The following is a 22,357-nucleotide window of genomic DNA, read 5'->3' on the forward strand; positions in this document are numbered from 1 at the left end:
CATATAAAAGCATAAAACACAAAAGTATAAAGGTGAAAATTAATATACACAGTGACATACAATAAAAACATAAAACAAATATATAACAGTGGAAAAATAATATGCACAGCGATTTACACTAAAACATATAAAAGCATAAAGCACAATGGTGCAAAATAATATACACAGCGATTTACACTAAAACATATAAAAGCATAAAGCACAATGGTGCAAAATAATATACACAGCGATTTACACTAAAACATATAAAAGCATAAAGCACAATGGTGCAAAATAATATACACAGCGATTTACACTAAAACATATAAAAGCATAAAGCACAATGGTGCAAAATAATATACACAGCGATTTACACTAAAACATAAAAGCATAAAACACAAAAATATAAAGGTGAAAAATAATATACACAGTGACATACAATAAAAACGTATAAAAGCATAAAACACAAAAGTGTCAAAAGAAAGAGAGAAAAGGGAGAGGGAGAAGGATGGAGCATTTCTTAAACTAGTAGAAGGTTAACACTTAACACTACAAAAGCCAGTGAACTTGTAGAGTTCCACTTTCCTGCATCAGGGTATCTTGCTGCATAGAGACATCTAGTATAGCTGAGGGCATTGATGAATAAATGTTACAAGGCAAAAACAGAGTCTAATAAGCAGAGTTCTGTCCACCTGAGCTGCTAGATGAGAGAAATCCCACCGGTTAGGTTAAGAGAAAGGCTCCATCCGAGAGTTAGTAACCCTCCTGTACACTAGAGAGCTCCAGCAGACCAGGATTGGAGATGCAGTGTCACCAGTAAGGAAGTTGTTGGTAATTACCTGTTCGGAGCAGTGCAGTGGATGCTCTGTAGAGAGGCTGACAGCCCCACTGCTGCTATCAGAGAAGTGCAGGCAGCGGCACAGCATCCGACCTGATGGAGGCGTCTACCAGAGGGGTCACATGCACTGTGCAGAGCTGATTAACTCTTACTGCACTCGCTGGAGAGGAAAAGAAAGCAGAATATGAGACGGAATCATGGAAAATAGAAGATCTTGTGTTTAATACCCTACCACGTAGGTCTACAGTCTCACACTAAGCAGGAGCAGATGAGCAGGGCTGCCAACCTTCCAGAAATTCCAGGACAGTACGTAAAAATAGGACACTTTTTTTGCCATGTCGGTTAAAAAAATGATTTTTTTTTTAAACTGAAGAAACTTGTACAGTTTTTTTTATAACTAACTATCATCATTTTATAGGTCACAGAGAATGCAGTTGAAGTCTTCATATCAGAATTATGGGCTGTAGACATGTATCACTGATAATCATAATGATTTATTATGGTTTTCCAATGTGTCTGTAAAAAATATTGTCTGTCCATGACCTTTTGATAAGCTGTCAGTTTGGCGTCCCTGCAGATGAGATGAGGGTTGGTTAGTGAAGGGGGAGTAGGCATGCCTCTTACCTGTATATGTCAGCAAACATGCAGTATAAGAAGAGTGCATTGTCTTCTAATGTCAAATTCACATTTGAGTCTTCTAGGGTTCAATGATTGCAGTTCATGTAGCTGGAGCTCCTTGTTTGTTGACACTGGAATTGAGTGAATTTCGATTTGAGCAGATTCGCTCAATTCAAGTGGGAAAATTGATTTGCATTGAATACATTTGATGCAAGTTGAATCGGCTGGGAAGGGGTTAAAAATATGTATTTCATCCATACCTCTTCTACTCTCTACTCTAGAAGATTAACTCTTAGAACTGAAAGGGAACCTGTCGCCATGAATATGCTGACCAATCTGCAGACATCAAATTATAGAGCAGGGGAGCTGAGTAGACAAATATATAGTTTTGTGAGAAAAGATTCAGTAACTTGTGTTATAATCATTTAATCCAGATTTTCGATCCGGTGGGCGGTCCTATCAGTGACTGACAGCTATTTACAGTATGTATACACTCTTATATAAAGTGTCTGAAGTGCGGTGACATTACTGAAAAGAGGAGCAGAACGGCACTGGATATCAGAGATGGTGGCGGTAGATGAGCATATTACTACACTCATGTTACACTACAAGCACACATACACATACTTCATACATACACATACAAAGATCTTCCATTTACTAGGCTCGACATCATTAAACTGGGTGCGATGCCCATCATGGGCTTAGTGAATAGAATACCTGGCTGGCCGGAAGACAGATAGAAGATAGAGGATTCGATAGGAGAACCTGCAATGGTAGAAGAAGTTCAGGTACAGAAATTCTGATTCTGGTAAATTCTAATTATTTGCAAGATTTGAAGCAAATTTGAGGAAACTTGAATCAATTCACTCATCTCTCCTCGCCACCCTTCTAGGAATAGGGACTTGTTGCAATACCTGAAATTTGAGCTGAGAAATATGGTGATAACATGTAATAAAATGGATTTGAATAAGGAATTCAATGAGTTTGCAAAGAATTGTACATTTGTGTCTAGAAATGCAGTCTCTCATATGCTGGATTCTCTCCCCAATGTTCAAGAGACCACACAGACAAAGAATACAGTAAACCACATATGAAGACTTACATGTGGAAAAAAACCTCTTGTATGGTGGACCCTGCCTGAGCTATTTTGTTTCCCTTAAGTATATGTATATATACACTGCTCAAAAAAATAAAGGGAACACTCAAATAACACATCCTAGATCTGAATGAATGAAATATTCTCATTGAATACTTTGTTCTGTACAAAGTTGAATGTGCTGACAACAAAATCACACAAAAATCATCAATGGAAATCAAATTTATTAACCAATGGAGGCCTGGATTTGGAGTCACCCCCAAAATTAAAGTGGAAAAACACACTACAGGCTGATCCAACTTTGATGTAATGTCCTTAAAACAAGTCAAAATGAGGCTCAGTATTGTGTGTGGCCTCTACGTGCCTGTATGACCTCCCTACAATGCCTGGGCATGCTCCTGATGAGGTTGCGGATGGTCTCCTGTGGGATCTCCTCCCAGACCTGGACTAAATCATCCGCCAACTCCTGGACAGTATGTGATTCAATGTGACGTTGGTGGATGGAGCGAGACATGATGTCCCCGATGTGCTCAATCGGATTCAGGTCTGGGGAATGGGCGGGCCAGTCCATAGCTTCAATGCCTTCATCTTGCAGGAACTGCTGACACACTCCAGCCACATGATGTTTGGCATTGTCCTGTATTAGGAGGAACCCAGGGCCAACCGCACCAGCTTATGGTCTCACAAGGGGTCTGAGGATCTCATCTCAGTACCTAATGGCAGTCAGGCTACCTTTGGGGAGCACATGGAGGGCTTTGCAGCACTCCAAAGAAATGCCACCCCACACCATTACTGACCCACTGCCAAACCGGTCATGCTGAATGATGTTGCAGGCAGCAGATGGCTCTCCAAGGCGTCTTCAGACTCTATCACATCTCTCACATGTGCTCAGTGTGAACCTGCTTTCATCTGTGAAGAGCACAGGGCGCTAGTGGTGACTTTGCCAATCCTTGGGTTCTGTGGCAAATGCCAAGCGTCCTGCACGGTGTTGGGCTGTGAGCACATCCCCTATCTGTGGACGTCGAGCCCTCATACCACCCTCATGGAGTCGGTTTCTAACCGTTTGTGCAAAGAAATGCACATTTGTGGCCTGCTGGAGGTAATTTTGCCGGGCTCTGGCAGTGCTCCTCCTGTTCCTCCTTGCACAAAGGAGGAGGTAACGATCCTGCTGCTGGGCTGTTGCCCTCCTATGGCTCCCTCCACATCTCCTGGTATCTGCTCCATGCTCTGGACACTGTGCTGACAACACAGCTACCCTTCTTGCCACAGCTCACACTGATGTGCCATCCTGGATGAACTGCACTACCTGAGCAACTTCTGTGGGTTGTACTGTAGACACCGCCTCATGCTGCTGTACCTCTAGGGTTGAGAGCAATGGCAAAATGAAAAGTGACCAAAACAACAGCCAAAAAGGATGAGAACAGAGAAATGGTCTGTGGTCACCACCTGCAGAACCACTCCATTATAGGGGGTATCTTGCTAATTGCCTATTATTTCTACCAGTTGTCTGTTCAATTTGCACAACAGCAGGATAAATTGATTCACAATCAGTGTTGCTTCATAACTGAACAGGTAGATTTCACAGAAGTGTTATTGACTTGGAGTTACATTGTGTTAAGTGCTCCCTTTATTTTTTCAAGCAGTGAATATATATATATATTGTAATGCAGCGGCTTGCTGCATTGCTAGAATGTTCAGGGGGTGTGCTCTAGCTAACAATTTACCTCCCCCTCAGGTGACTGATCACGTGACTGTGACATCATCACAGGTCCTGTGTGCACAAAAGGATATATAAACCCTGGTAGTTTTGAAACAGGTAGAGAAAGAGGGGCCTGGTGAGGCCTAGGAAGAGTGGCCTGGTGAGGCCTAGGAAGAGTGGCCTGGTGAGGCCTAGAGAGAGAGGCCTGGTGAAGCCTGGAAGGCTGGATCCCCGGTGTTTGAGATACCAGTCGCCTTGGAAGGTACGTGGCCCGGAGGCCCCATCTGGGAAGCCTTAAAGCCACAGCTGTGGCAGAACCGAGCTGACTGAAGCAGCTGCGACCTGGCAAAGGTAAAAACGCTGCTTGATGTGGACATTGTTATTGTTACCTTACTGAAGGCTGTGTCTGGAGCCAAGTGGGCATGTTTGTCACTAGAAAGGCTCTGGGATATTATGTGTAGCATGTCGGCGAGCCACTGAGATGGACTATGTTATGAGCGGTTTATGAGATGTAATAAACTGCTGGACTGTGAATTACCGGAAAACGTTGCAAGTGTGCTTTAATTGACCCGGTGAAGTGAGTGCCCCCCCCAGCATGATGAATAGCGCTACCTTACATGTGGTTGGAGAATGCGGGCAACTGCAACCTGGTTGCTGGGGGTAACGGCCAGGACGACGAGTGTGGGTGCAAGCATCTTGCTGTGGCTCAGCGGGGTCATGAAGATTAAAGCATCTGGATGTAACTCGGTGGGGTTACGAAAATTGTGGTCGCACCCAAACCTGGTTTGTTGTGGATTGGCGGGGTCACGAAGATTAAAAGCATCTGGCTGTAACTCGGCGGGGTTAGGAAAATTGTCGTCGCACCCAAACCTGGTTTGCTGTGGCTCGGCGGGGACACGAAAATTTTCCGTGGAGAGCGCTGTGGAGTGTCTAGTATGAACAGTGTACCGTGATGGCTATGAATGGAGCAGTATCTCCAGACAGAATGGAGAAGTGGTTGAATGACCGGCTGCAAACACTCTTCAGCAAAATGGAGTTTTCTGAAGAAATGCAGGAGCAGATAAAGATGGCTGTGAGGGGAGCAGCAGATGAGATTGAAGCTGCTGAGCGGTTAAGGTACTCGTTAAAATTGCAGCAACAGGACATGGTGCAGGAACGGCAGGAGCTGTTGGCACCGTATAGAATGGCGGCAGTGGACCATTCTGTGAGTTCTCCGGGGGTGCCAGTATTGTCCCAGAGTGCCCGGGGAGGTGGTAAGAGATGTTGTGAACTGGGTCCTAAGACTATCGCGTGTTTTTTTTTTAAAAACCCGCCTACAGGAGTCGGTGTCCAAAAGGGGGCGGAGTCTCAAAAGAGCATGGAATATAGAAAACCAAAATTGGTTACTGGGTGTGGGTTGGTACCGCCTAAAAATGACAATTTGACCGTTGATAGCGGGGTAGCTCCAGTAGAAGGGGTTGACGTCAAAGTGGGGGGTGACTTGTGGGTCCACAACACCATGGGGAGTGACACAGACCCCATAGCTGACGGTGACACTACGAAAATAGAAAGAGAGTTCAGTCAGGAGGAGCTAGATGAGGTTAGAAAGTCCCCCTCTCGTCGTCGACGGCGCAAGGGCCACAAAAAAGTTGCTCCTGTAGCCTTTGCTGAAAGCGCACATAAAGAAAATGTAATGCTGTGTGCTTTTATTCCGAGTGTGGATCCTCCTTTAGAAGCAGAAAAGGAGGTGACGTTGCCAGTAGCAACCTCCAGTACAGTGCTGAGACAGAAGGATCAGGATTCAACAGCCCTAAAAGAGGAAGCGGCTAGTCATGACTAAGAGCTGGAGCCTATCAGGTAGCAGTATAAGAGTGACGTGCAGCAACTAAGGAAAAACCTGGTGAACATGTAATCAAACCAGCTGAGCCTGGAGTCTGAATGGCAGAAAATAAACCAGGTTGTGAGGAACTTACAGCGAGAACTGGAGGAAAGCAGCAAGGAAGTCAACAATTGGAAGGACAATTTTCAGAATAATAAAGAGGAGGTTTTTCAGTTGGAGCTTGACAAAGCGGAGTTTGAAGATGAGCTGTGCGAGTTTAAAGATCGTTTCTCCCTGGTACACTTAGAGCTGATGCGGGTGAAGCAAAAGCTGGATGAGGGATAGGGAGCTGTCTGCCTTAAAAGAGGCGCTGCAGGATGAAGTTTCTGGACGTGACCAAAACCTAGAACGACTGCGCGAACAGTTCAACCGGCAGCTATCCGCCCTGAAAGAGGCAATGAAAGATGAAGTCTCTGGTCACGACCGTGAGGCCGAAAAGAGGCATGGAAAGTTCAATAGGGAACTGCAACAAAACAAGAGAGACTATGAGGATCTCCTCAAGGTTAAGGAAAAACTAGAGGATGATAAAACTGATATAGAGCACATGCGCCAAGTGATTGAGACTACTCTACAGGACACCCGTGATGAGAATGATGATCTCCGCAGAAAGATTCCAGGTCTGGAAGCTCAGGTGAAGGAGCTGCAGACGTTCTGTGGTGGTCTCCAGAGGGCAGAGACATGCCTTAAGCATAGAATCTGCAGGATGGAGGAGTCCATCGGAGAAGGGAGGTATGAAGCAAATGCCTCTTCGAACAATGCGAACTTGGATGATTCGGTGGATGTAAAAGCCGAGATCAAGGAGCTCAATGAGTCGCTACAAGCCAATTTGAAGCAAGAGAAGTTTGAGAGACTGGCTGTCGAGAGCCGAGTGGGCGCATTGGAGACAGAGAGCTCTGAGAAAATTCTGCTGATAAAGGAGCAGTTGAAGCCGGAAGAGCTTCAGAGATGGGCTGCTGAGAGGCGAATAGCTGAGCTAGAGAAAGAAGTTGTCGAGCTCAAAGGTCGCCTGGCAAAGTACTAATCAGTGAACGAGGCCTCCTTGGAGAAGGAGAAGGGCAAACAAGTTGCACTTAGTCCGTTGGGCCATGAGAGGGTGGACCTGAGGAGAGCTGAGAAAGTGTTGAAAGAAAATAAGTATGAAATGGGGGTGGTCAAGGCGAGAATTCTTGAGTTCATAGCTGTGAGTCAGCTCAGGGGAAGCATACAGGGTGAAGAAGCTGAAAGTGAGTTGTCCCTGAAACCTGAGCCAGATGATCATTTGGAGACCACTGGTGAGACAGAAACGTCTCGGTACAAGTGTCTCATAGATGTACCTGAAGATTTGAGAGAAGAATGCACCAGAGAGTCAGTGCATGAAGAGTTCAAGAAGGCCGTGGGAGCCGGAAAGGTGTACTCGACCGCAGAAGCTAAACAGCTGGTGGTCCTGTACACAACAGAGGTCACAATGAAGAGGGTGGCTATCCTAAGTGACATGCACTGGTGATGTATTCACACGAAGCGGTTTGTCCGATTGAAGACGGAACAAGCCATTAGACAACTGGAGCTAATGAGAAAAGCTCAAAGTCTGCGGGAAGAAGTCATGCGGGTGCCTCATGCTCTGGTAAGAAAGCTCATTGGAAGAAATGGCCAAGCCATGCAAATGATGGTAAAGAAGTCTGGTGTGATGAAAGTAAGCAGTCCACGTGATCGTCAGGACTGGATACCAGATGAAGACGGCATGGTGTCATTCTCCGCTGTAGGAAACGAAGAAAATCTTGCATATATATGCATGCTGATGAAGTACCGAGTGACCTACCTGCGAGAGGTAGAACAATTGAATCTCGCAAGATTGCGATTGGAAAGACAGCATCGTCTGAGCAGCAGAAGATGGCACCCGTCTATAAATTGTGAGACCAGACAGAGAAAGGGCCCTTCAAATAATAGGACGGCTACAGTAGAAGTTAGAGACCTTTCAAGATGTCCTGAGGATAGTGGCCGTGGGTTTAGAGGTAGTGAGACCTCCAGTAACTCAGGTCTGAGAGGCCCATACAAACGACCCAATAGCATATGGAACAGCACGAAGTCAGACCTTACCGTAGATATAAGGGCAAGTAAGTCACACTGCTGTATTGACCGCTGGGAGCGGGGGAGGTCTGACAAGGTTACTACTCGGAAATGTGACTTAACAAAGTTAGTGACAATGACAGATGGTAGGTCCCTAAGGAATGGGAAAATGTCGATGACTAATGTTCCAGGGGCTGAGCAGCGCAATTGTCAAGTACATGGTCTCTGTGTGAACCGTGGGTTATAATGTGATTGTGTATGCTATATGTTCAACCCCACAAGTTTGAACAGAGGGGGGGGATATGTAATGCAGCGGCTTACTGCATTGCTAGAATGTTCAGGGGGTGTGCTCTAGCTGCCATTTACCTCCCCCTCAGGTGACTGATCACGTGACTGTGACATCATCACAGGTCCTGTGCGCACAAAAGGATATATAAACCCTGGTAGTTTTGAAACAGGTAGAGAAAGAGCGGCCTGGTGAGGCCTAGGAAGAGTGGCCTGGTGAGGCCTAGAGAGAGAGGCCTGGTGAAGCCTGGAAGGCAGAGGCTGGATCCCCGGTGTTTGAGATACCAGTAGCCTTGGAGGGCGAGAGGCCTGGTCCCTGTGTGGGACTCCACTAGCCTGGAAGGTAGAGGCTGGATGCCCTGTGTTTGAGATACCAGTATCCTTGGAAGGTACGTGGCCCGGAGGACTCATCTGGGAAGCCTTAAAGCCACAGCTGTGGCAGAGCCGAGCTGACTGAAGCAGCTACGACCCGACAAAGGTAAAAACGCTGCTTGATGTGGAAATTGATATTGTTACTTTGCTGAAGGCTGTGTCTGGAGCCAAGTGGGCTTGTCGTTCACTAGAAAGGCTCTGGGATATTATGTGTAACATGTCGGCGAGCCACTGAGAAGGATCATGTTATGAGCGGTTTATGAGATGCAATACACTGCTGGACTGTGAATTACCGAAAACGTTGCATGTGTGCTTTAATTAACCCGGTGAAGCGAGTGCCCCCCCTGCGTGATGAATAGCGCTACCTTACAATATATATATATATATATATATATATATATATATATATATATATATACACACAAGTAAGCACTGTATGGCGGGTTACAGTAACAGTGTTAATACAGTATATTATGACACAGCAACACGACTAAATACAATATCTGTGCAGTGTTCTATTGCATACACTGTTCTTGTTATCTAGCAGTTAAAAAACTGTTAATGCCTTTATGTCTCAACTTCACAGGCGTCACTCTCAGTACTAGGCCAGTCCCCGTCGTAGTCTCTATAAACCCCTCTGATGTTTACATTGGCCCTAGCAGGGGTCACCGGTATTTCTCGCTAGGCCACAAGTCCTAGATATGCGAGTCACTAGATATACAGTGTGCTCGTCACACGAGCCACCTCCATTCCGTGAAGCATGGCCCTAGCCTACACCTTGTACCATACGTCTATGCTAGAAGTAAAGACCCACAGAAATGGTCGTCTGCTACAGCCGGATCACCTCCCGAGCCTGGTTTGGAACTGGTCATTGTCTTCTACTGGTGATGCTTACAGTATTCTACTGGGGATGCTTACAGATCTTCTACTGGCGCTGCTTACGAATCTTCTACTGGTGCTGGTCACAGACTTCTACTGGTGTGGTGCACGCATCTTCCTCACAGCTCAGGTCTTCTCGGCATTCGACTGCTCTCGGACACATCTGTGACGATGGTGGCTGTAAGCCCACCTAGCAGCCACACGACCTGTCCTGGTACTGGTTCTGGCTCCAACTGCCTCTTCTTGATATTGGTCAGGTCTTTTATAATTAGTACTGTGACACAGGTATCACCTGACCTGGTGTCATCTTTAAACTCTTCCTGTCAGAAAATTGGTTCCCACAATTGGGTTCCTATTACTGTAATACTTCCTTTACTTTCACTTTCGCCTTTGAACAGGAGATGACGGTGTTCGCTTACAGTTACTCAGGCATCAACAATACTCATCTTCTCTCTTGTCCACTTTCTTCACAGTTAATGAATAAAAAACTTAGTGGGAGTGCTTCTTTAACAAATGAATGTCTTCTGCTATTTTCTTGTTTGAGAAGTCTAGGTAGCATGACTACAGAGCTTTCCCTCTATAATAGGCTGTCAGTATGGCCTTTGTTAAAGATTCTCTGGGAAACCTTAACGAGTCTTTGAGATTGGTTGTCTTGGCTACTCACTGTATGTCTTAACCGTCTGAACTATATGCATTGTAGGGGTAGTTTGTGGCTTTAGGGTGACTACTACAATACAGCAATACAGCTGGCAAGAGAGGGGCTATGTGGGAGTCCATCATTTTACCCTTCCTTTAGATGTTGAAATTATTGGTGAATGGAAAATAGTTCTCATGAAGAACTCATGTAGGTCAAGGCAATATTATTGCTGTATTTGGGAAAGATGTAAGGAAGAGTAAGAGTGATATAGCTGATGGCTATCGAAGAAATGTTACCACTATCATGAAGTACAATATGTCACGAAAAAACATTCTCAGAATCAGTGAGATCCGTTGAAGCGTTCCAGAGCTATTACCTCATAGTGGTCAGTGGACAGTGGTCAGAATTGTAAAAATTGGCCTGGTCATTAATGCGCAAACCATCTTCGGGGGTAAAGGGGTTAATTGAGATTTCTAAACTATTGACTTCCAAGATAATGATAAGATATATGGGGCTTACAGTTTCCAGCGTGGAGATGTGTTTCAATAACTCAGAAATGGCAAGAAAGAACAGTTTGGTTTTTTTTATTATCAAAGATGTTAAGATTTTTTCTAAGTAGACAGCTAAAGGTGATAACAGAGTCTACAGATTTCTATGGACTTTAGGAAAAAAGCAAAAGACAGGTGTTATTGGATCTTGTTTTTGAAAGGAGGATCAAGATACTTGTCACTGTTAATCTTGGAGGCAACTTTTGTAATGGGGTTGCAGGTAACAAAATTGGTAGTTTATTCTGTCAGCTAACTGCTGTCTTATCTCAGAAATATAATAGGCAATATCCTTTATCAGTATTGCTTCACCTTAGTCTTCTGACTTAATGGCTAGATATTTACATGCCCACAAAGCTGTTAATACCATATTCGTCTATAGATTGGTGTCAAAGTATATTTATCCTAGTTTAAGTGATTTCAATATCTGTCCATCTCTAGAGACCAAATCACTGTAGTTATCTGACCCATTCAATATGTTCTGGGGAATTTTAAGAAGTTTTTGGTTCAAATCTCTAGGGCACCCATGTCTATGGAATCTAGTATGGAGCCCTGCACATACGTCCCAAGTATCACTGAATAATGAAAGAGCTGCTGGAGTTCTTGATCAAGAATAAATGAGTTCAATGGTTTACTAGGGCAAAAAATAGCCTTTTTAGTAGCTGTTGATGTGGAGCTGGTAAGACTGTTTTGGAAGAAATGTTGACATTTTGTGGCACCTTAGAGCATGTTTGAATGCCCGGAGTGGTTTGATCTGTGGCAAGTGCCACCTCATTCTTTTGGTTTATTATTGGTCCTTGTCATTGCCTGCTTCTGGAAAAAAAATATAGATGACATGATGTGGTGGAGTGGATACTGCCAGAGCTCATGGAGCCCCGATCTTCGGCCATAATGGAGATGTAATGACCATAAGTGTAGTAAGTTTTGCCATTTATAGACCCTTTTTACTTAGCAGTTCTCAGTGTCCTATATAAAGTTGCTACATTTGCTACTTTCAATAGTTTTGTTGCATTCTTCCAATAGTTTCTTAGTTTTGATTTTGAGATCAGTCCATTCAGCTGTAGACAATGTGGCAGAGAGTTGTTTCTCTATTGAATGCAGTTTTTTCTTGGTTTCTTCTGTGGCCTTTTGTAGGAATTCCATCTTCAGAACAATCAAATCAAAATAACAGTTATTGATAATGCTCTCAAACTTGGAGCAGAACTTAAAGGGGTTATCCAATCTGGAATAACAAGTCTGCAGTCACTCTGTGTGACTGCAGACTTGTGAATTCTCCCAGGGCACACATTATGTGCTGTGAGGATTTTCCGGTGTCTGCGTCGGGAAAGGAGGTTAAGTATGCTCCCTGTCAGAGTCCCTTTACTGGCCGCTGCCTTGCTCAATACAAGTGATCTGTGAGGATGCACAAGTCTGCAGCAACACAGAGGGACTGCAGATTTGTCATTCCAGACATCCCTTTTAATTGTAAAAAGGGTAAGCCGTAGATTAATATTCTGCTAGGGTGGCACAATGTTGTTCATGGGAGATCAACTTTTTGGATTCGTATTCCAATATCTAGAGTGAACAGGCGTACTGAGTATTAATATGCCGGGGTCTGGCAACATCAATATACTGTAGGGATTTTTACACAGCATCCACTACACAGCTCCTTACAGGTAATTACCAACAGCAAAAAGGGGTTTTCCCACAAATAACGTTAATTGTAAAGTTTATTTTAATCAATACATCTTGGAATAATAATAATTTCCGCAATTAAATGTGCTTTAAAAAATGTTCCTGTGCTGAGATAATCTTATAACTGTGCCCCTGCTGTGTACTGTGTAATGCGTGTGTCTGACCATACAGAAACATGGTCTTATCATACCACAGCTCCTGGGCAGGGGGGGATGCAAGAGAGATTAATCAGATAGTACAGCAGGGGGTCACAGCTGATTCTTTTTGTGAGATAAAGCATTGCCCCGCATATAAAAAAAAAAAAAATCCCTCAAAGAAAGAATTATTTGCGATCCGGTGCTGTAATGTCTGTATACCCTTTTGCTTCCTCCCCTGCCCAGGAGCTGTGGTATGATCAGACCATGTTCCTGTATGGTCAGACACAGCCATTACACAGTGCACAGCAGGGGCACATTTATAAGATTATCTCAGCACAGGGACATTTTATTGAAACACATCCAATTATTATTGGAACATAATATTATTCCAAGATCTATTGATTAAAATGAACTTTGTTTGTGAGACAACCCCTTTAAGGATGACGCTGTATTCTACTATTCTAGTCTGCTGGCATATTTTATTTGTACCACAGATCTGCAGTGATGAAAAAAAAAAAGAAGAGGTCAGAGAGAGCTGCGCGAGGTTACGGGGAAAGAGTTGTTGTGGCAGGACAGGATAGCGACAGGGTGAGTATTTTTTTCACCTCTCTCACGTCCCTCTGCAGATCAGCAAAATGACTGGCCACAAGGTTGCTGAATTCACACAAAGTAAATAAAAAAGAAAAAATCGCTTTTAGATTCATACTCTTTTCCTTATACCCTTTTCTAAATATCTTTGGAGATGAACATTCAAAATGTCACTTTATGTATGACTTTGACCTGCTTAATTAGAAGGGTTGTCACGGACTTTAACACTGATGTCCTGTCCTTAGGATAGGTCATCAATGTCTGATCTATCAGGGGTACAATACCTGGCAACCCCACCGATCAGCTGTTCCCAGTGGCTGCGATGGCTGCAACTGCTCAGCTATAGAGCTGCAGAGCTCCGTCGACTGTATGGTGGCCGGGTCCAGGTCACCTTACATCTCTACTCTATTTACAGAGCACAGATTTCTGGCATATGTTGTTCATACATATCATACTGTACATGCAAGGCTCTCTTGCACAGAATGGAATACTTTTCCTACAATTCTGCTCTTCGCCTCCACCCTTCATCCTGCTTCAGTAATGAGCTGAGAGTAACAATGCAGGACACATACCCTCATGTCTTATTATTTATAGATTTGTTGTCATGTTACTGTCTTCAAAACATTTCTTCCATTACTGGCAGGTTGTCAAAACATAACCATATTTGTTTGGGGAAAAAGTAGATACCGTATATATTTTAAAGATAGATACTGTATCTATCTTGCCATCTATCTATTATCTATCTATTTATTATCTATCTATCTATCTATTATCTATCCCATATCTATCTATCCATGTATCTATCTAGCCATCTATCTATTATCTATCTATCTATCTATATATCTATCTATCTATTATCTATCTATCTATTATCTATATATCTATCTAATCTAGCTAATATCTCTAATCTTTCTAATTGAGCTAATAATTTTATCAAATCTTTTTATCTAATCTATCTCTATCTAATCTATCTAATGTCTCTACTATCTCCATGTAATCTCTCTAATATACAGTACAGACCAAAAGTTTGGACACACCTTCTCATTTAAAGATTTTTCTGTATTTTCATGATTATGAAAATTGCACATTCACACTGAAGGCATCAAAACTATGAATTAACACATGTGGAATTATATACTTAACAAAAAAGTGTGAAACAACTGAAAATATGTCTTATATTCTAGGTTCTTCAAAGTAGCCACCTTTTGCTTTGATGACTGCTTTGCACGCTCTTGGCATTCTCTTGATGAGCTTCAAGAGGTAGTCACCGGAAATGGTCTTCCAACAATCTTGAAGAAGTTCCCAGAGATGTTTAGCGCTTGTTGGCCCTTTTGCCTTCACTCTGCGGTCCAGCTCACCCCAAACCATCTCGATTGGGTTCAGGTCTGGTGACTGTGGAGGCCAGGTCATCTGGCGTAGCACCCCATCACTCTCCCTCTTGGTCAAATAGCCCTTACACAGCCTGGAGGTGTGTTTGAGGTCATAGTCCTGTTGAAAAATAAATGATGGTCCAACTAAACGCAAACCAGATGGAATAGCATGCCGCTGCAAGATGCTGTGGTAGCCTTGCTGGTTCAGTATGCCATAAATTTTGAATAAATCCCCAACAGTGTCACCAGAAAAGCACCCCCACACCATCACACCTCCTCCTCCATGCTTCACAGTGGGAACCAGGCATGTAGAGTCCATCCGTTCACCTTTTCTGCATCGCACAAAGACACGGTGGTTGGAACCAAAGATCTCAAATTTGGACTCATCAGACCAAAGCACAGATTTCCACTGGTCTAATGTCCATTCCTTGTGTTCTTTAGCCCAAACAAGTCTCTTCTGCTTGTTGCCTGTCCTTAGCAGTGGTTTCCTAGCAGCTATTTTACCATGAAGGCCTGCTGCACAAAGTCTCCTCTTAACAGTTGTTGAAGAGATGTGTCTGCTGCTAGTACTCTGTGTGGCATTGACCTGGTCTCTAATCTGAGCTGATGTTAACCTGCGATTTCTGAGGCTGGTGACTCGGATAAACTTATCCTCCGAGGCAGAGGTGACTCTTGGTCTTCCTTTCCTGGGGTGGTCCTCGTGTGAGCCAGTTTCTTTGTAACGCTTGATGGTTTTTGCAACTGTACTTGGGGACACTTTCAAAGTTTTCCCAATTTTTCGGACTGACTGACCTTGATTTCTTAAAGTAATGATGGCCACTCTTTTTTCTTTACTTAGCTGCTTTTTTTGTTGCCATAATACCAATTCTAATAGTCTATTCAGTAGGACTATCAGCTGTGTATCCACCAGACTTCTTCAAAAGACAACTGATGGTCCCAACCCCATTTATAAGGCAAGAAATCCCACTTATTAAACTTGACAAGGCACACCTGTGAAGTAAAAACCATTACCGGTGACCACCTCTTGAAGCTCATCAAGAGAATGCCAAGAGTGTGCAAAGCAGTCATCAAAGCAAAAGGTGGCTACTTTGAAGAACCTAGAATATAAGACATGTTTTCAGTTGTTTCACACTTTTTTGTTAAGTATATAATTCCACATGTGTTAATTCATAGTTTTGATGCCTTCAGTGTGAATGTACAATTTTCATAGTCATGAAAATACAGAAAAATCTTTAAAAGAGAAGGTGTGTCCAAACTTTTGGTCTGTACTGTATGTAATCTCTTTATCTAATCTCTCTAAAATCTTTATCTATCTAATTTATCTATTCTTGTATCCATTTTATCTAGAAAAAAAATGAAGCAGCACAAGCAAAAATGCAAGTATAGGTGTCAACCCACAAGTTGTAAGCCCCCAATCTTTGGTATATAATAAAGCAAAGGAAATGGGCAGCACTCAAAAGTAAATTCCATTAAAAAAACTCAAATAAATATACCAGTTTTTTTGTATGGAATTTGCCACTTAGTGCACCAATACCTGGATTTTGGCTTGTGCTGCTTTACTTTTTTTGTGTTTCTAGATAGATATAAAGTAATTATAGAATATACAGATACATGATAGACACATAGAGAGATAGATAGACAGAGTTGCAGAGACAGATATATAGAAAGACAGATAGATAGATAGATAGATATGAATAGATAGATAGATAGATAGATAGATAGATAGATAGATAGATAGATAGATAGATAGATAGATAGATAGACTCTGGCAATAAAATCCGCTTGGTTTGATGGCTGTGAAGTACATTCCTTTCCTTATATCCATACACTATGACTTCACAAAGATCTCTATGGCTTTCATACTTGATACTGAATAAATCGAGATGCTCTAAAAATTTAGTTTCCATTTTTCCATCATTTGGCTCAGTGGTTAGCACTGTAGTTTTACAACGCTGGGGTTTAGGCTTCAAATCCCACCAAACTCAACATCTGTGAGGATTATATGTTCTCCCCTTGTTTGTGTGGGTTTCCTCCGGGTTCTCCGGTTTCCTCCCACACTCCAAAGACATACTGATAGGGGATCTAGATTGTGAGCTCCAATGGGGACAGTGATGATAATGTCTGTAAAGTGATCTGGAATTAATGGCACATTATAAGTTAGTAAAATACATAATAAATAATAATCATTTGCATATCATTAACATCGTGTCTATCAATCCTTTGATTTCCAGAATTTCACTTTTCCTTCTTAGTGTTGCAATTTCATGTTGAGGAGTTTAGATAGATAGATACAATAAAAAATGGAAGCATCACTCCAGAGACTTGCTTGAGAAAGGTCCTTACATGGACCGAAACGTTGCCATGTTGTGTGATTAAAATTCACCTTCTTTTCATTAATTTTTACCTCTGGAATGTTGTTTCCATTTTTTATTATTATATTATTTGGAGGATTGGTCCCTATCTGGGAATCTTTGCACCCACATATTACTAGCAGGTGCCGCACCTATTTTTCATGATAGACAGACAGAGAGACAGATAGATAGATAGATAGATAGATAGATAGATAGATAGATAGATAGATAGATAAAAATAGATAGATAGATAGATAGAAAGATAGATAAAAATAGATAGATAGATAGATAGATAGATAGATAGATAAATATATGGATAGATATATGGATAGATAGATAGATAGATATATAGATAGATAGATAAAAATAGATAGATAGACAGATAGATATATGGATAGACAGACAGATATATGGATAGATAGATGGATGATAGATGATAGATAGATAGATAGATATGGACAGATAGATAGATAGATAGATAGATAGATAGATTGATAGATATATGGATAGATAGATAGATAGGTAAAAATAGATAAATATATGGATAGATATATGGATAGATAGATAGATAGATAGATAAAAATAGATAGATATATGGATAGATATATGGATAGATAGATAGATAGATAGATAAATAGATAGATAGACAGACAGATATATGGATAGGTAGATAGATAGATATATGGATAGATAGATAGAAAAATAGATAGATAGATAGATGGATAGATATAGATAGATAGATAGATAGATAGACAGATGGATGATAGATGATAGATAGATATATAGATGGATAGATACATATGTGTCCACCATCCACGAAAAGGTGCACCTAATTTTTGAAGGTGTGCCATCTAGTTGTACGTTTTTTAGGTCTATGTGACATCCGTGTGCAATTCGTTCTATATTGTATAGCATCTGAAACAACGGATACTGGAAGCCTGTGCTAGCATTTCTTCTGCGGTGTTGCTATCAGTGTGTCACGAGTGGGAGAAGAGGTTTGCATTGACAATACAACACAATGGGCAGCACTTTGAACACATTTTATAAGTGGTTATAAACTTGTAAATAACTCATGAAAGAATAATGTTACATTAAAACCAAGCACACCATTGTTTTTCTTATGAAATTCTCAATAAGTTTGATGTCACATGACCCTCTTCCCATTGAAAAAAATAAAGTTGGATCCAAAATGGCCGACTTCAAAATGGCCACCATGGTCACCACCCATCTGGAAAAGTTTTCCCCCTTCCATATACTAATGTGCCACAAACAGGAAGTTGATATCACCAACCATTCCCATTTAATTTAGGTGTATCCATATAAATGGCCCACCCTGTAAATACTGCAATACTTTAGTATTGCAATATATAATATAAGCGATCAGAGGATCACAGGTTCAAGTCTCCTAGAAGGATTACAAAATAATGTTAAAAAAAAAAAGTTTTACAAAATATAATTTGAAATGACCTATAAACATATTTGGTATTGCCGGTCTTTCATAATATAAAATTAATTACTCCATATGAGAAAAAGAAACAAAGCAGCAGAATTACATTTTTTCTACCATACCATGCCTTCCTAAAAAAATTGTAGGTAGCACAAATTGGTATCACTAAAATTGCAAGCTCGCACGCAAATAAAAAAGCCCCCATACAACTACATCAATGTAAAAAAATGATACAGGTCTCAAAAATAAACATTTAAATGTAAAAACGATGGAAGATTAGTATAGCTGTAATGGTACAGACTTTGTAAAACATGTTTCCAGGTCATTTTTATCATATATTGAAAGAAAACAAAGGAGAAATTGCATTTTTTTAACTATTTCTTCCCATTCAGAATTTTTTTCTAGTATTAGTTCTTGTATACCGTATGGTGAAATGTAAGGTGTCATTTAAAAGTACAATGTGTCCAACATAAAAGATCTCTCATGTAGCTAAGAGAATGGAAAATAAAAAGTTATGGCTCTTGGAAAAAGGGAGAGGGAAAAATGTGAATGTAAAAATGAAAACTGGATGTGGAGACAAGGGGTTAATCAAAGTCATGGTACAAAGCAACACCTAGGATATGCCCCTTAATAACAAAGAAGAAGGAAATAATGGCCTGATTTATAAATATCTCACGTTAAAAACTAGCAATTATAGTATCAGTAAAAAAAGAAGAAAAGAAACCTACAGATATAGCTACTGTATATGAGGGTTTGTGGGTTTTTTTGTGGACCAAGTTGTACATTTGAATGATCTACTTTACCATATAATGCACTACAAAATGGTAAAAAAAAACCTTCCAATTGAGTTGAGTTTTGTTTTTACAATGTTCATTTTGTGAGAAAAGTTTCTTTCTAACATGATTCTTTATATCAGGGGTGTCCAACCTTTTGGTGTCTTTGGGCCACATCAGAAGAAGGGAAATTGCCTTGGGCCACACAATGAGCCCAATGACGTCACATGACTATGACGTCAACAAAGGCCCTTCTTCCCTTAGAAACAGATAATGAAGAGCAGGCATTATCAATGCAGTTGCTGATTTTGTAAGACAGGCGACCCAGCAAATATCCATCCCACTGCACCTGATGCTGTGTAGGGTCTTGCAACGGGCCCCTTTGAGGATAAAGGACCTTGGCAACTAAACTCCCCCCAACTGCCAACACAGGCCTGTCCTGTCCCCAGTAGCTGTGAGGTCACTGCCAGGGGGGTTATGGGATCTGTTAGCTGTTCACCTGAAATGGTGGCTTTGCCTTTCTTTTGTTCTGTCGACCTCCAGGTAGCTCACAGCCTAGGAAGCCTCTCTCCTAACTCCTGCCTCTTTCAAGTTACTTCCTCTCTGCTTTCTCCTTCTTGACTTCTGTCATTTGTTGACAGTCGGTCTTCTTTTTCTGCGCTCTGCTTCCTCCTTCTTACCCAGCACCTGTTCCTTCCTACGGTTCCTGGTGCCTGTGCATGGACTGACAGACGGGAACAATCAGCTATTCCATGTCTCCACTCACTGCTGTCTTGGAGCTCCCATTTGATCCCCTGATTCCTCCCACAGCAGCCAGCTCACCAGGAATGAATTCGGGACGGCAAACTGGGGAGAGTACTAGTTGTGCAGGAAGAAACGTTATGTAGACCGCCACACCACACTCAGCTCTATAAGGAAAGCAGTGTGTGTGTGACTGTACTGTGTGCAGTTTGAGAGCGCTACTGAGTGGCGCAGCTTTAAATAAAATAAACTTTATTTAAAATTGTGACATTAGTATGATTTGGGGCAATGGACTTATCATTCGGGGCACTGGCCCAGAATCAAAGTGCCCATCAAGGCATGGTAGACTTTTTGTGAGATGCCGCCAAGGTATGGAAGTACCCTTAATAATCAAATAAGAATGGTTACCTGACTTACAAATAACTTTAAATGTCTAATGTTCCAATAGTAGGTTGAAATATCATTGATAAATGCTTCCTGGCCAAATTACCATGAGCACGTGGCACGCCTGATGGTGTCAGTTCTGCACACTGGAAGCCGCACACCGCCACATGCAATTTTTTTTTTCCTTGGATGGAACTTTATGAGGGCCTCTTTTTTGTGCGGCAAGCTTTCATTTTTATTGATACCCCTTTGAGAAACATACAATGTTTTTGTCACATTATATTATACTGTATTGGGGGAATTGAGGTGACTGTAAAATACATTTTCTTGTGTTTTTTATATTATTTTACAGCATTTACTGTATGGATTATTTATTATTATATTTTCATATATCAGAGTTTTATTAAACATGGTGATACCAAATATGTTGTTTTGTGTAATTTCACTATTTTTGATTTGGCAAAAAGGGGCGAGTCAAATTCCTAAGTTTTTCATTTATTTTTTTCTAGTCCCTGAGGGGCCTTGAACCTGCAATCATTTAATCTTTTGTACTATATGCTACAATGCTTCAATATTGCAGTATATAGTGACATTCTCTCCTATGAAGCTCATTGTGTTAAATGTGCTCACTGGATCTTAGCACTTAATTGCTGCTGACAGTGATTGACAGCGATATTTAAGTGGTTAAATAGCAGAGAATGGAGCTAGTTCCGAATGTTGTTATTAGAGGTAGGTGCCAGCTCAATTACATAGTTATATAGATCTAGCATTCATTAAACAGACTGGCACAATAACATTCATTCACAGCTATTGTAATGTGTTGCACTCTATCCTTATTGTAGAGATTGCAGCCTGCAATTTCACTCTTTCACCACAAGGTGGCAGATGAAACAATTTTCTTGTACTGTGTCGCAACTACCAGCTGTTATTTCATTCCTTACAATTTACTGTAATCTCACCTAGAGAATGTATTTTTTCACTTTTAATGATCTGCTTTTAAGGAATACATATGAAGTGGATTAATTCTTTGATACAATAGAATATAACCACTGGAAGCTAACCGAGCTTGATACTTGATATTTGATCAGTTATGTTTCCATATATCCATAAAGTTGTATTTATATTTTTATTTTGTTGCATTAAAGGGAACATGTCGGCGGGATTTTGCTACCTCATCTGAGAGAAGCATAATATAGAAAAAGAAACCCAGGTTCCAACGATGTATAACTTAGTTTACTGGGTAAGGCAGTTGTGACCCAATCAGAGTTCTTAGATGTAGCATGTAGCAGAGCTGAGAAAGCTAACCCCGCCCACACCAGGCTCTGTATGTACAGTCTATTGAGTGAGCTGCTTATCACAGGAGGGGGCGGAGTCAGACTAACAGACACCTGAGACCTAGTCCAGGCAGTGAAAATGTCCTCAAAACCAAAGTGCAAAGTGTAAGATAACATTCACATTGTGGCCATTTCATAGACAAAAGCGTAGAAAAAAACAAAAAAACAAGACAAAAATGAGCATATATAGTACCTTACAGCAAGTAAATAGTAATAGTATAAGTAGATAACATAGGGTAGTTAAAGCCATCCACCACGACAAGGCGTACCCATCAGGACAGTCCTAACCTGTCTCCAGTATTAAAACTTCACCATGTGTCAAACCACGTCAATGTGAATAAGGGTAGAGCAGGACAGGGCCAGAATAATTTACTTGCTGTAGGGTATATGCTCTTTTTTTTGTTTGTTTGTTTTTCTTTTTCCCTGAAATCAGTGTTTTAACCCCTACCTTATGCTGTTCTCAGATTACACAGCAAAACCTGCTGACGGATTCCCTTTGACAAAATATTAGGAAATATGTACAACTTTACATTGTTTCTGAATGCGAGATGTATAATTGCTAGTGATCTGCTGCTAATGCATAATCTATTGTTATAATATACAAACCCAATGGTCTCTGATATTTGTGTTAAAGAAATGGGCTTTGTTTAGCATCATTTAATCTTTTCACTTTTCTTCTATAAATTACATTCTTCTTTATATCAGT

General features: G+C 41.3%; 1 protein-coding gene across 2 annotated transcripts in view; it reads right to left on the reverse strand.

Moving 5' to 3' along the window:
- The window catches only part of GRIN3A (glutamate ionotropic receptor NMDA type subunit 3A), an 847,513-nt gene extending 846,568 nt beyond the window's left edge, over window positions 1-945 (reverse strand). Inside the window, exon 1 of one of the 2 annotated variants that reach the window (XM_073664672.1) lies at window positions 819-945. The gene's annotated coding sequence lies outside the window, so the exon portion shown is untranslated. Of the gene's footprint in view, window positions 1-671; window positions 692-818 lie in introns of those variants that run through there. The other variant, XM_073664682.1, reaches the window with a different exon arrangement.
- Window positions 946-22,357: the final 21,412 nt, after the last annotated feature.

The sequence above is a fragment of the Phyllobates terribilis genome, unplaced genomic scaffold, assembly GCF_046119375.1.
Source record: "Phyllobates terribilis strain yellow unplaced genomic scaffold, ASM4611937v1 Scaffold_1__5_contigs__length_1240528914, whole genome shotgun sequence".
In the NCBI taxonomy this organism is placed as follows: domain Eukaryota; kingdom Metazoa; phylum Chordata; class Amphibia; order Anura; family Dendrobatidae; genus Phyllobates; species Phyllobates terribilis.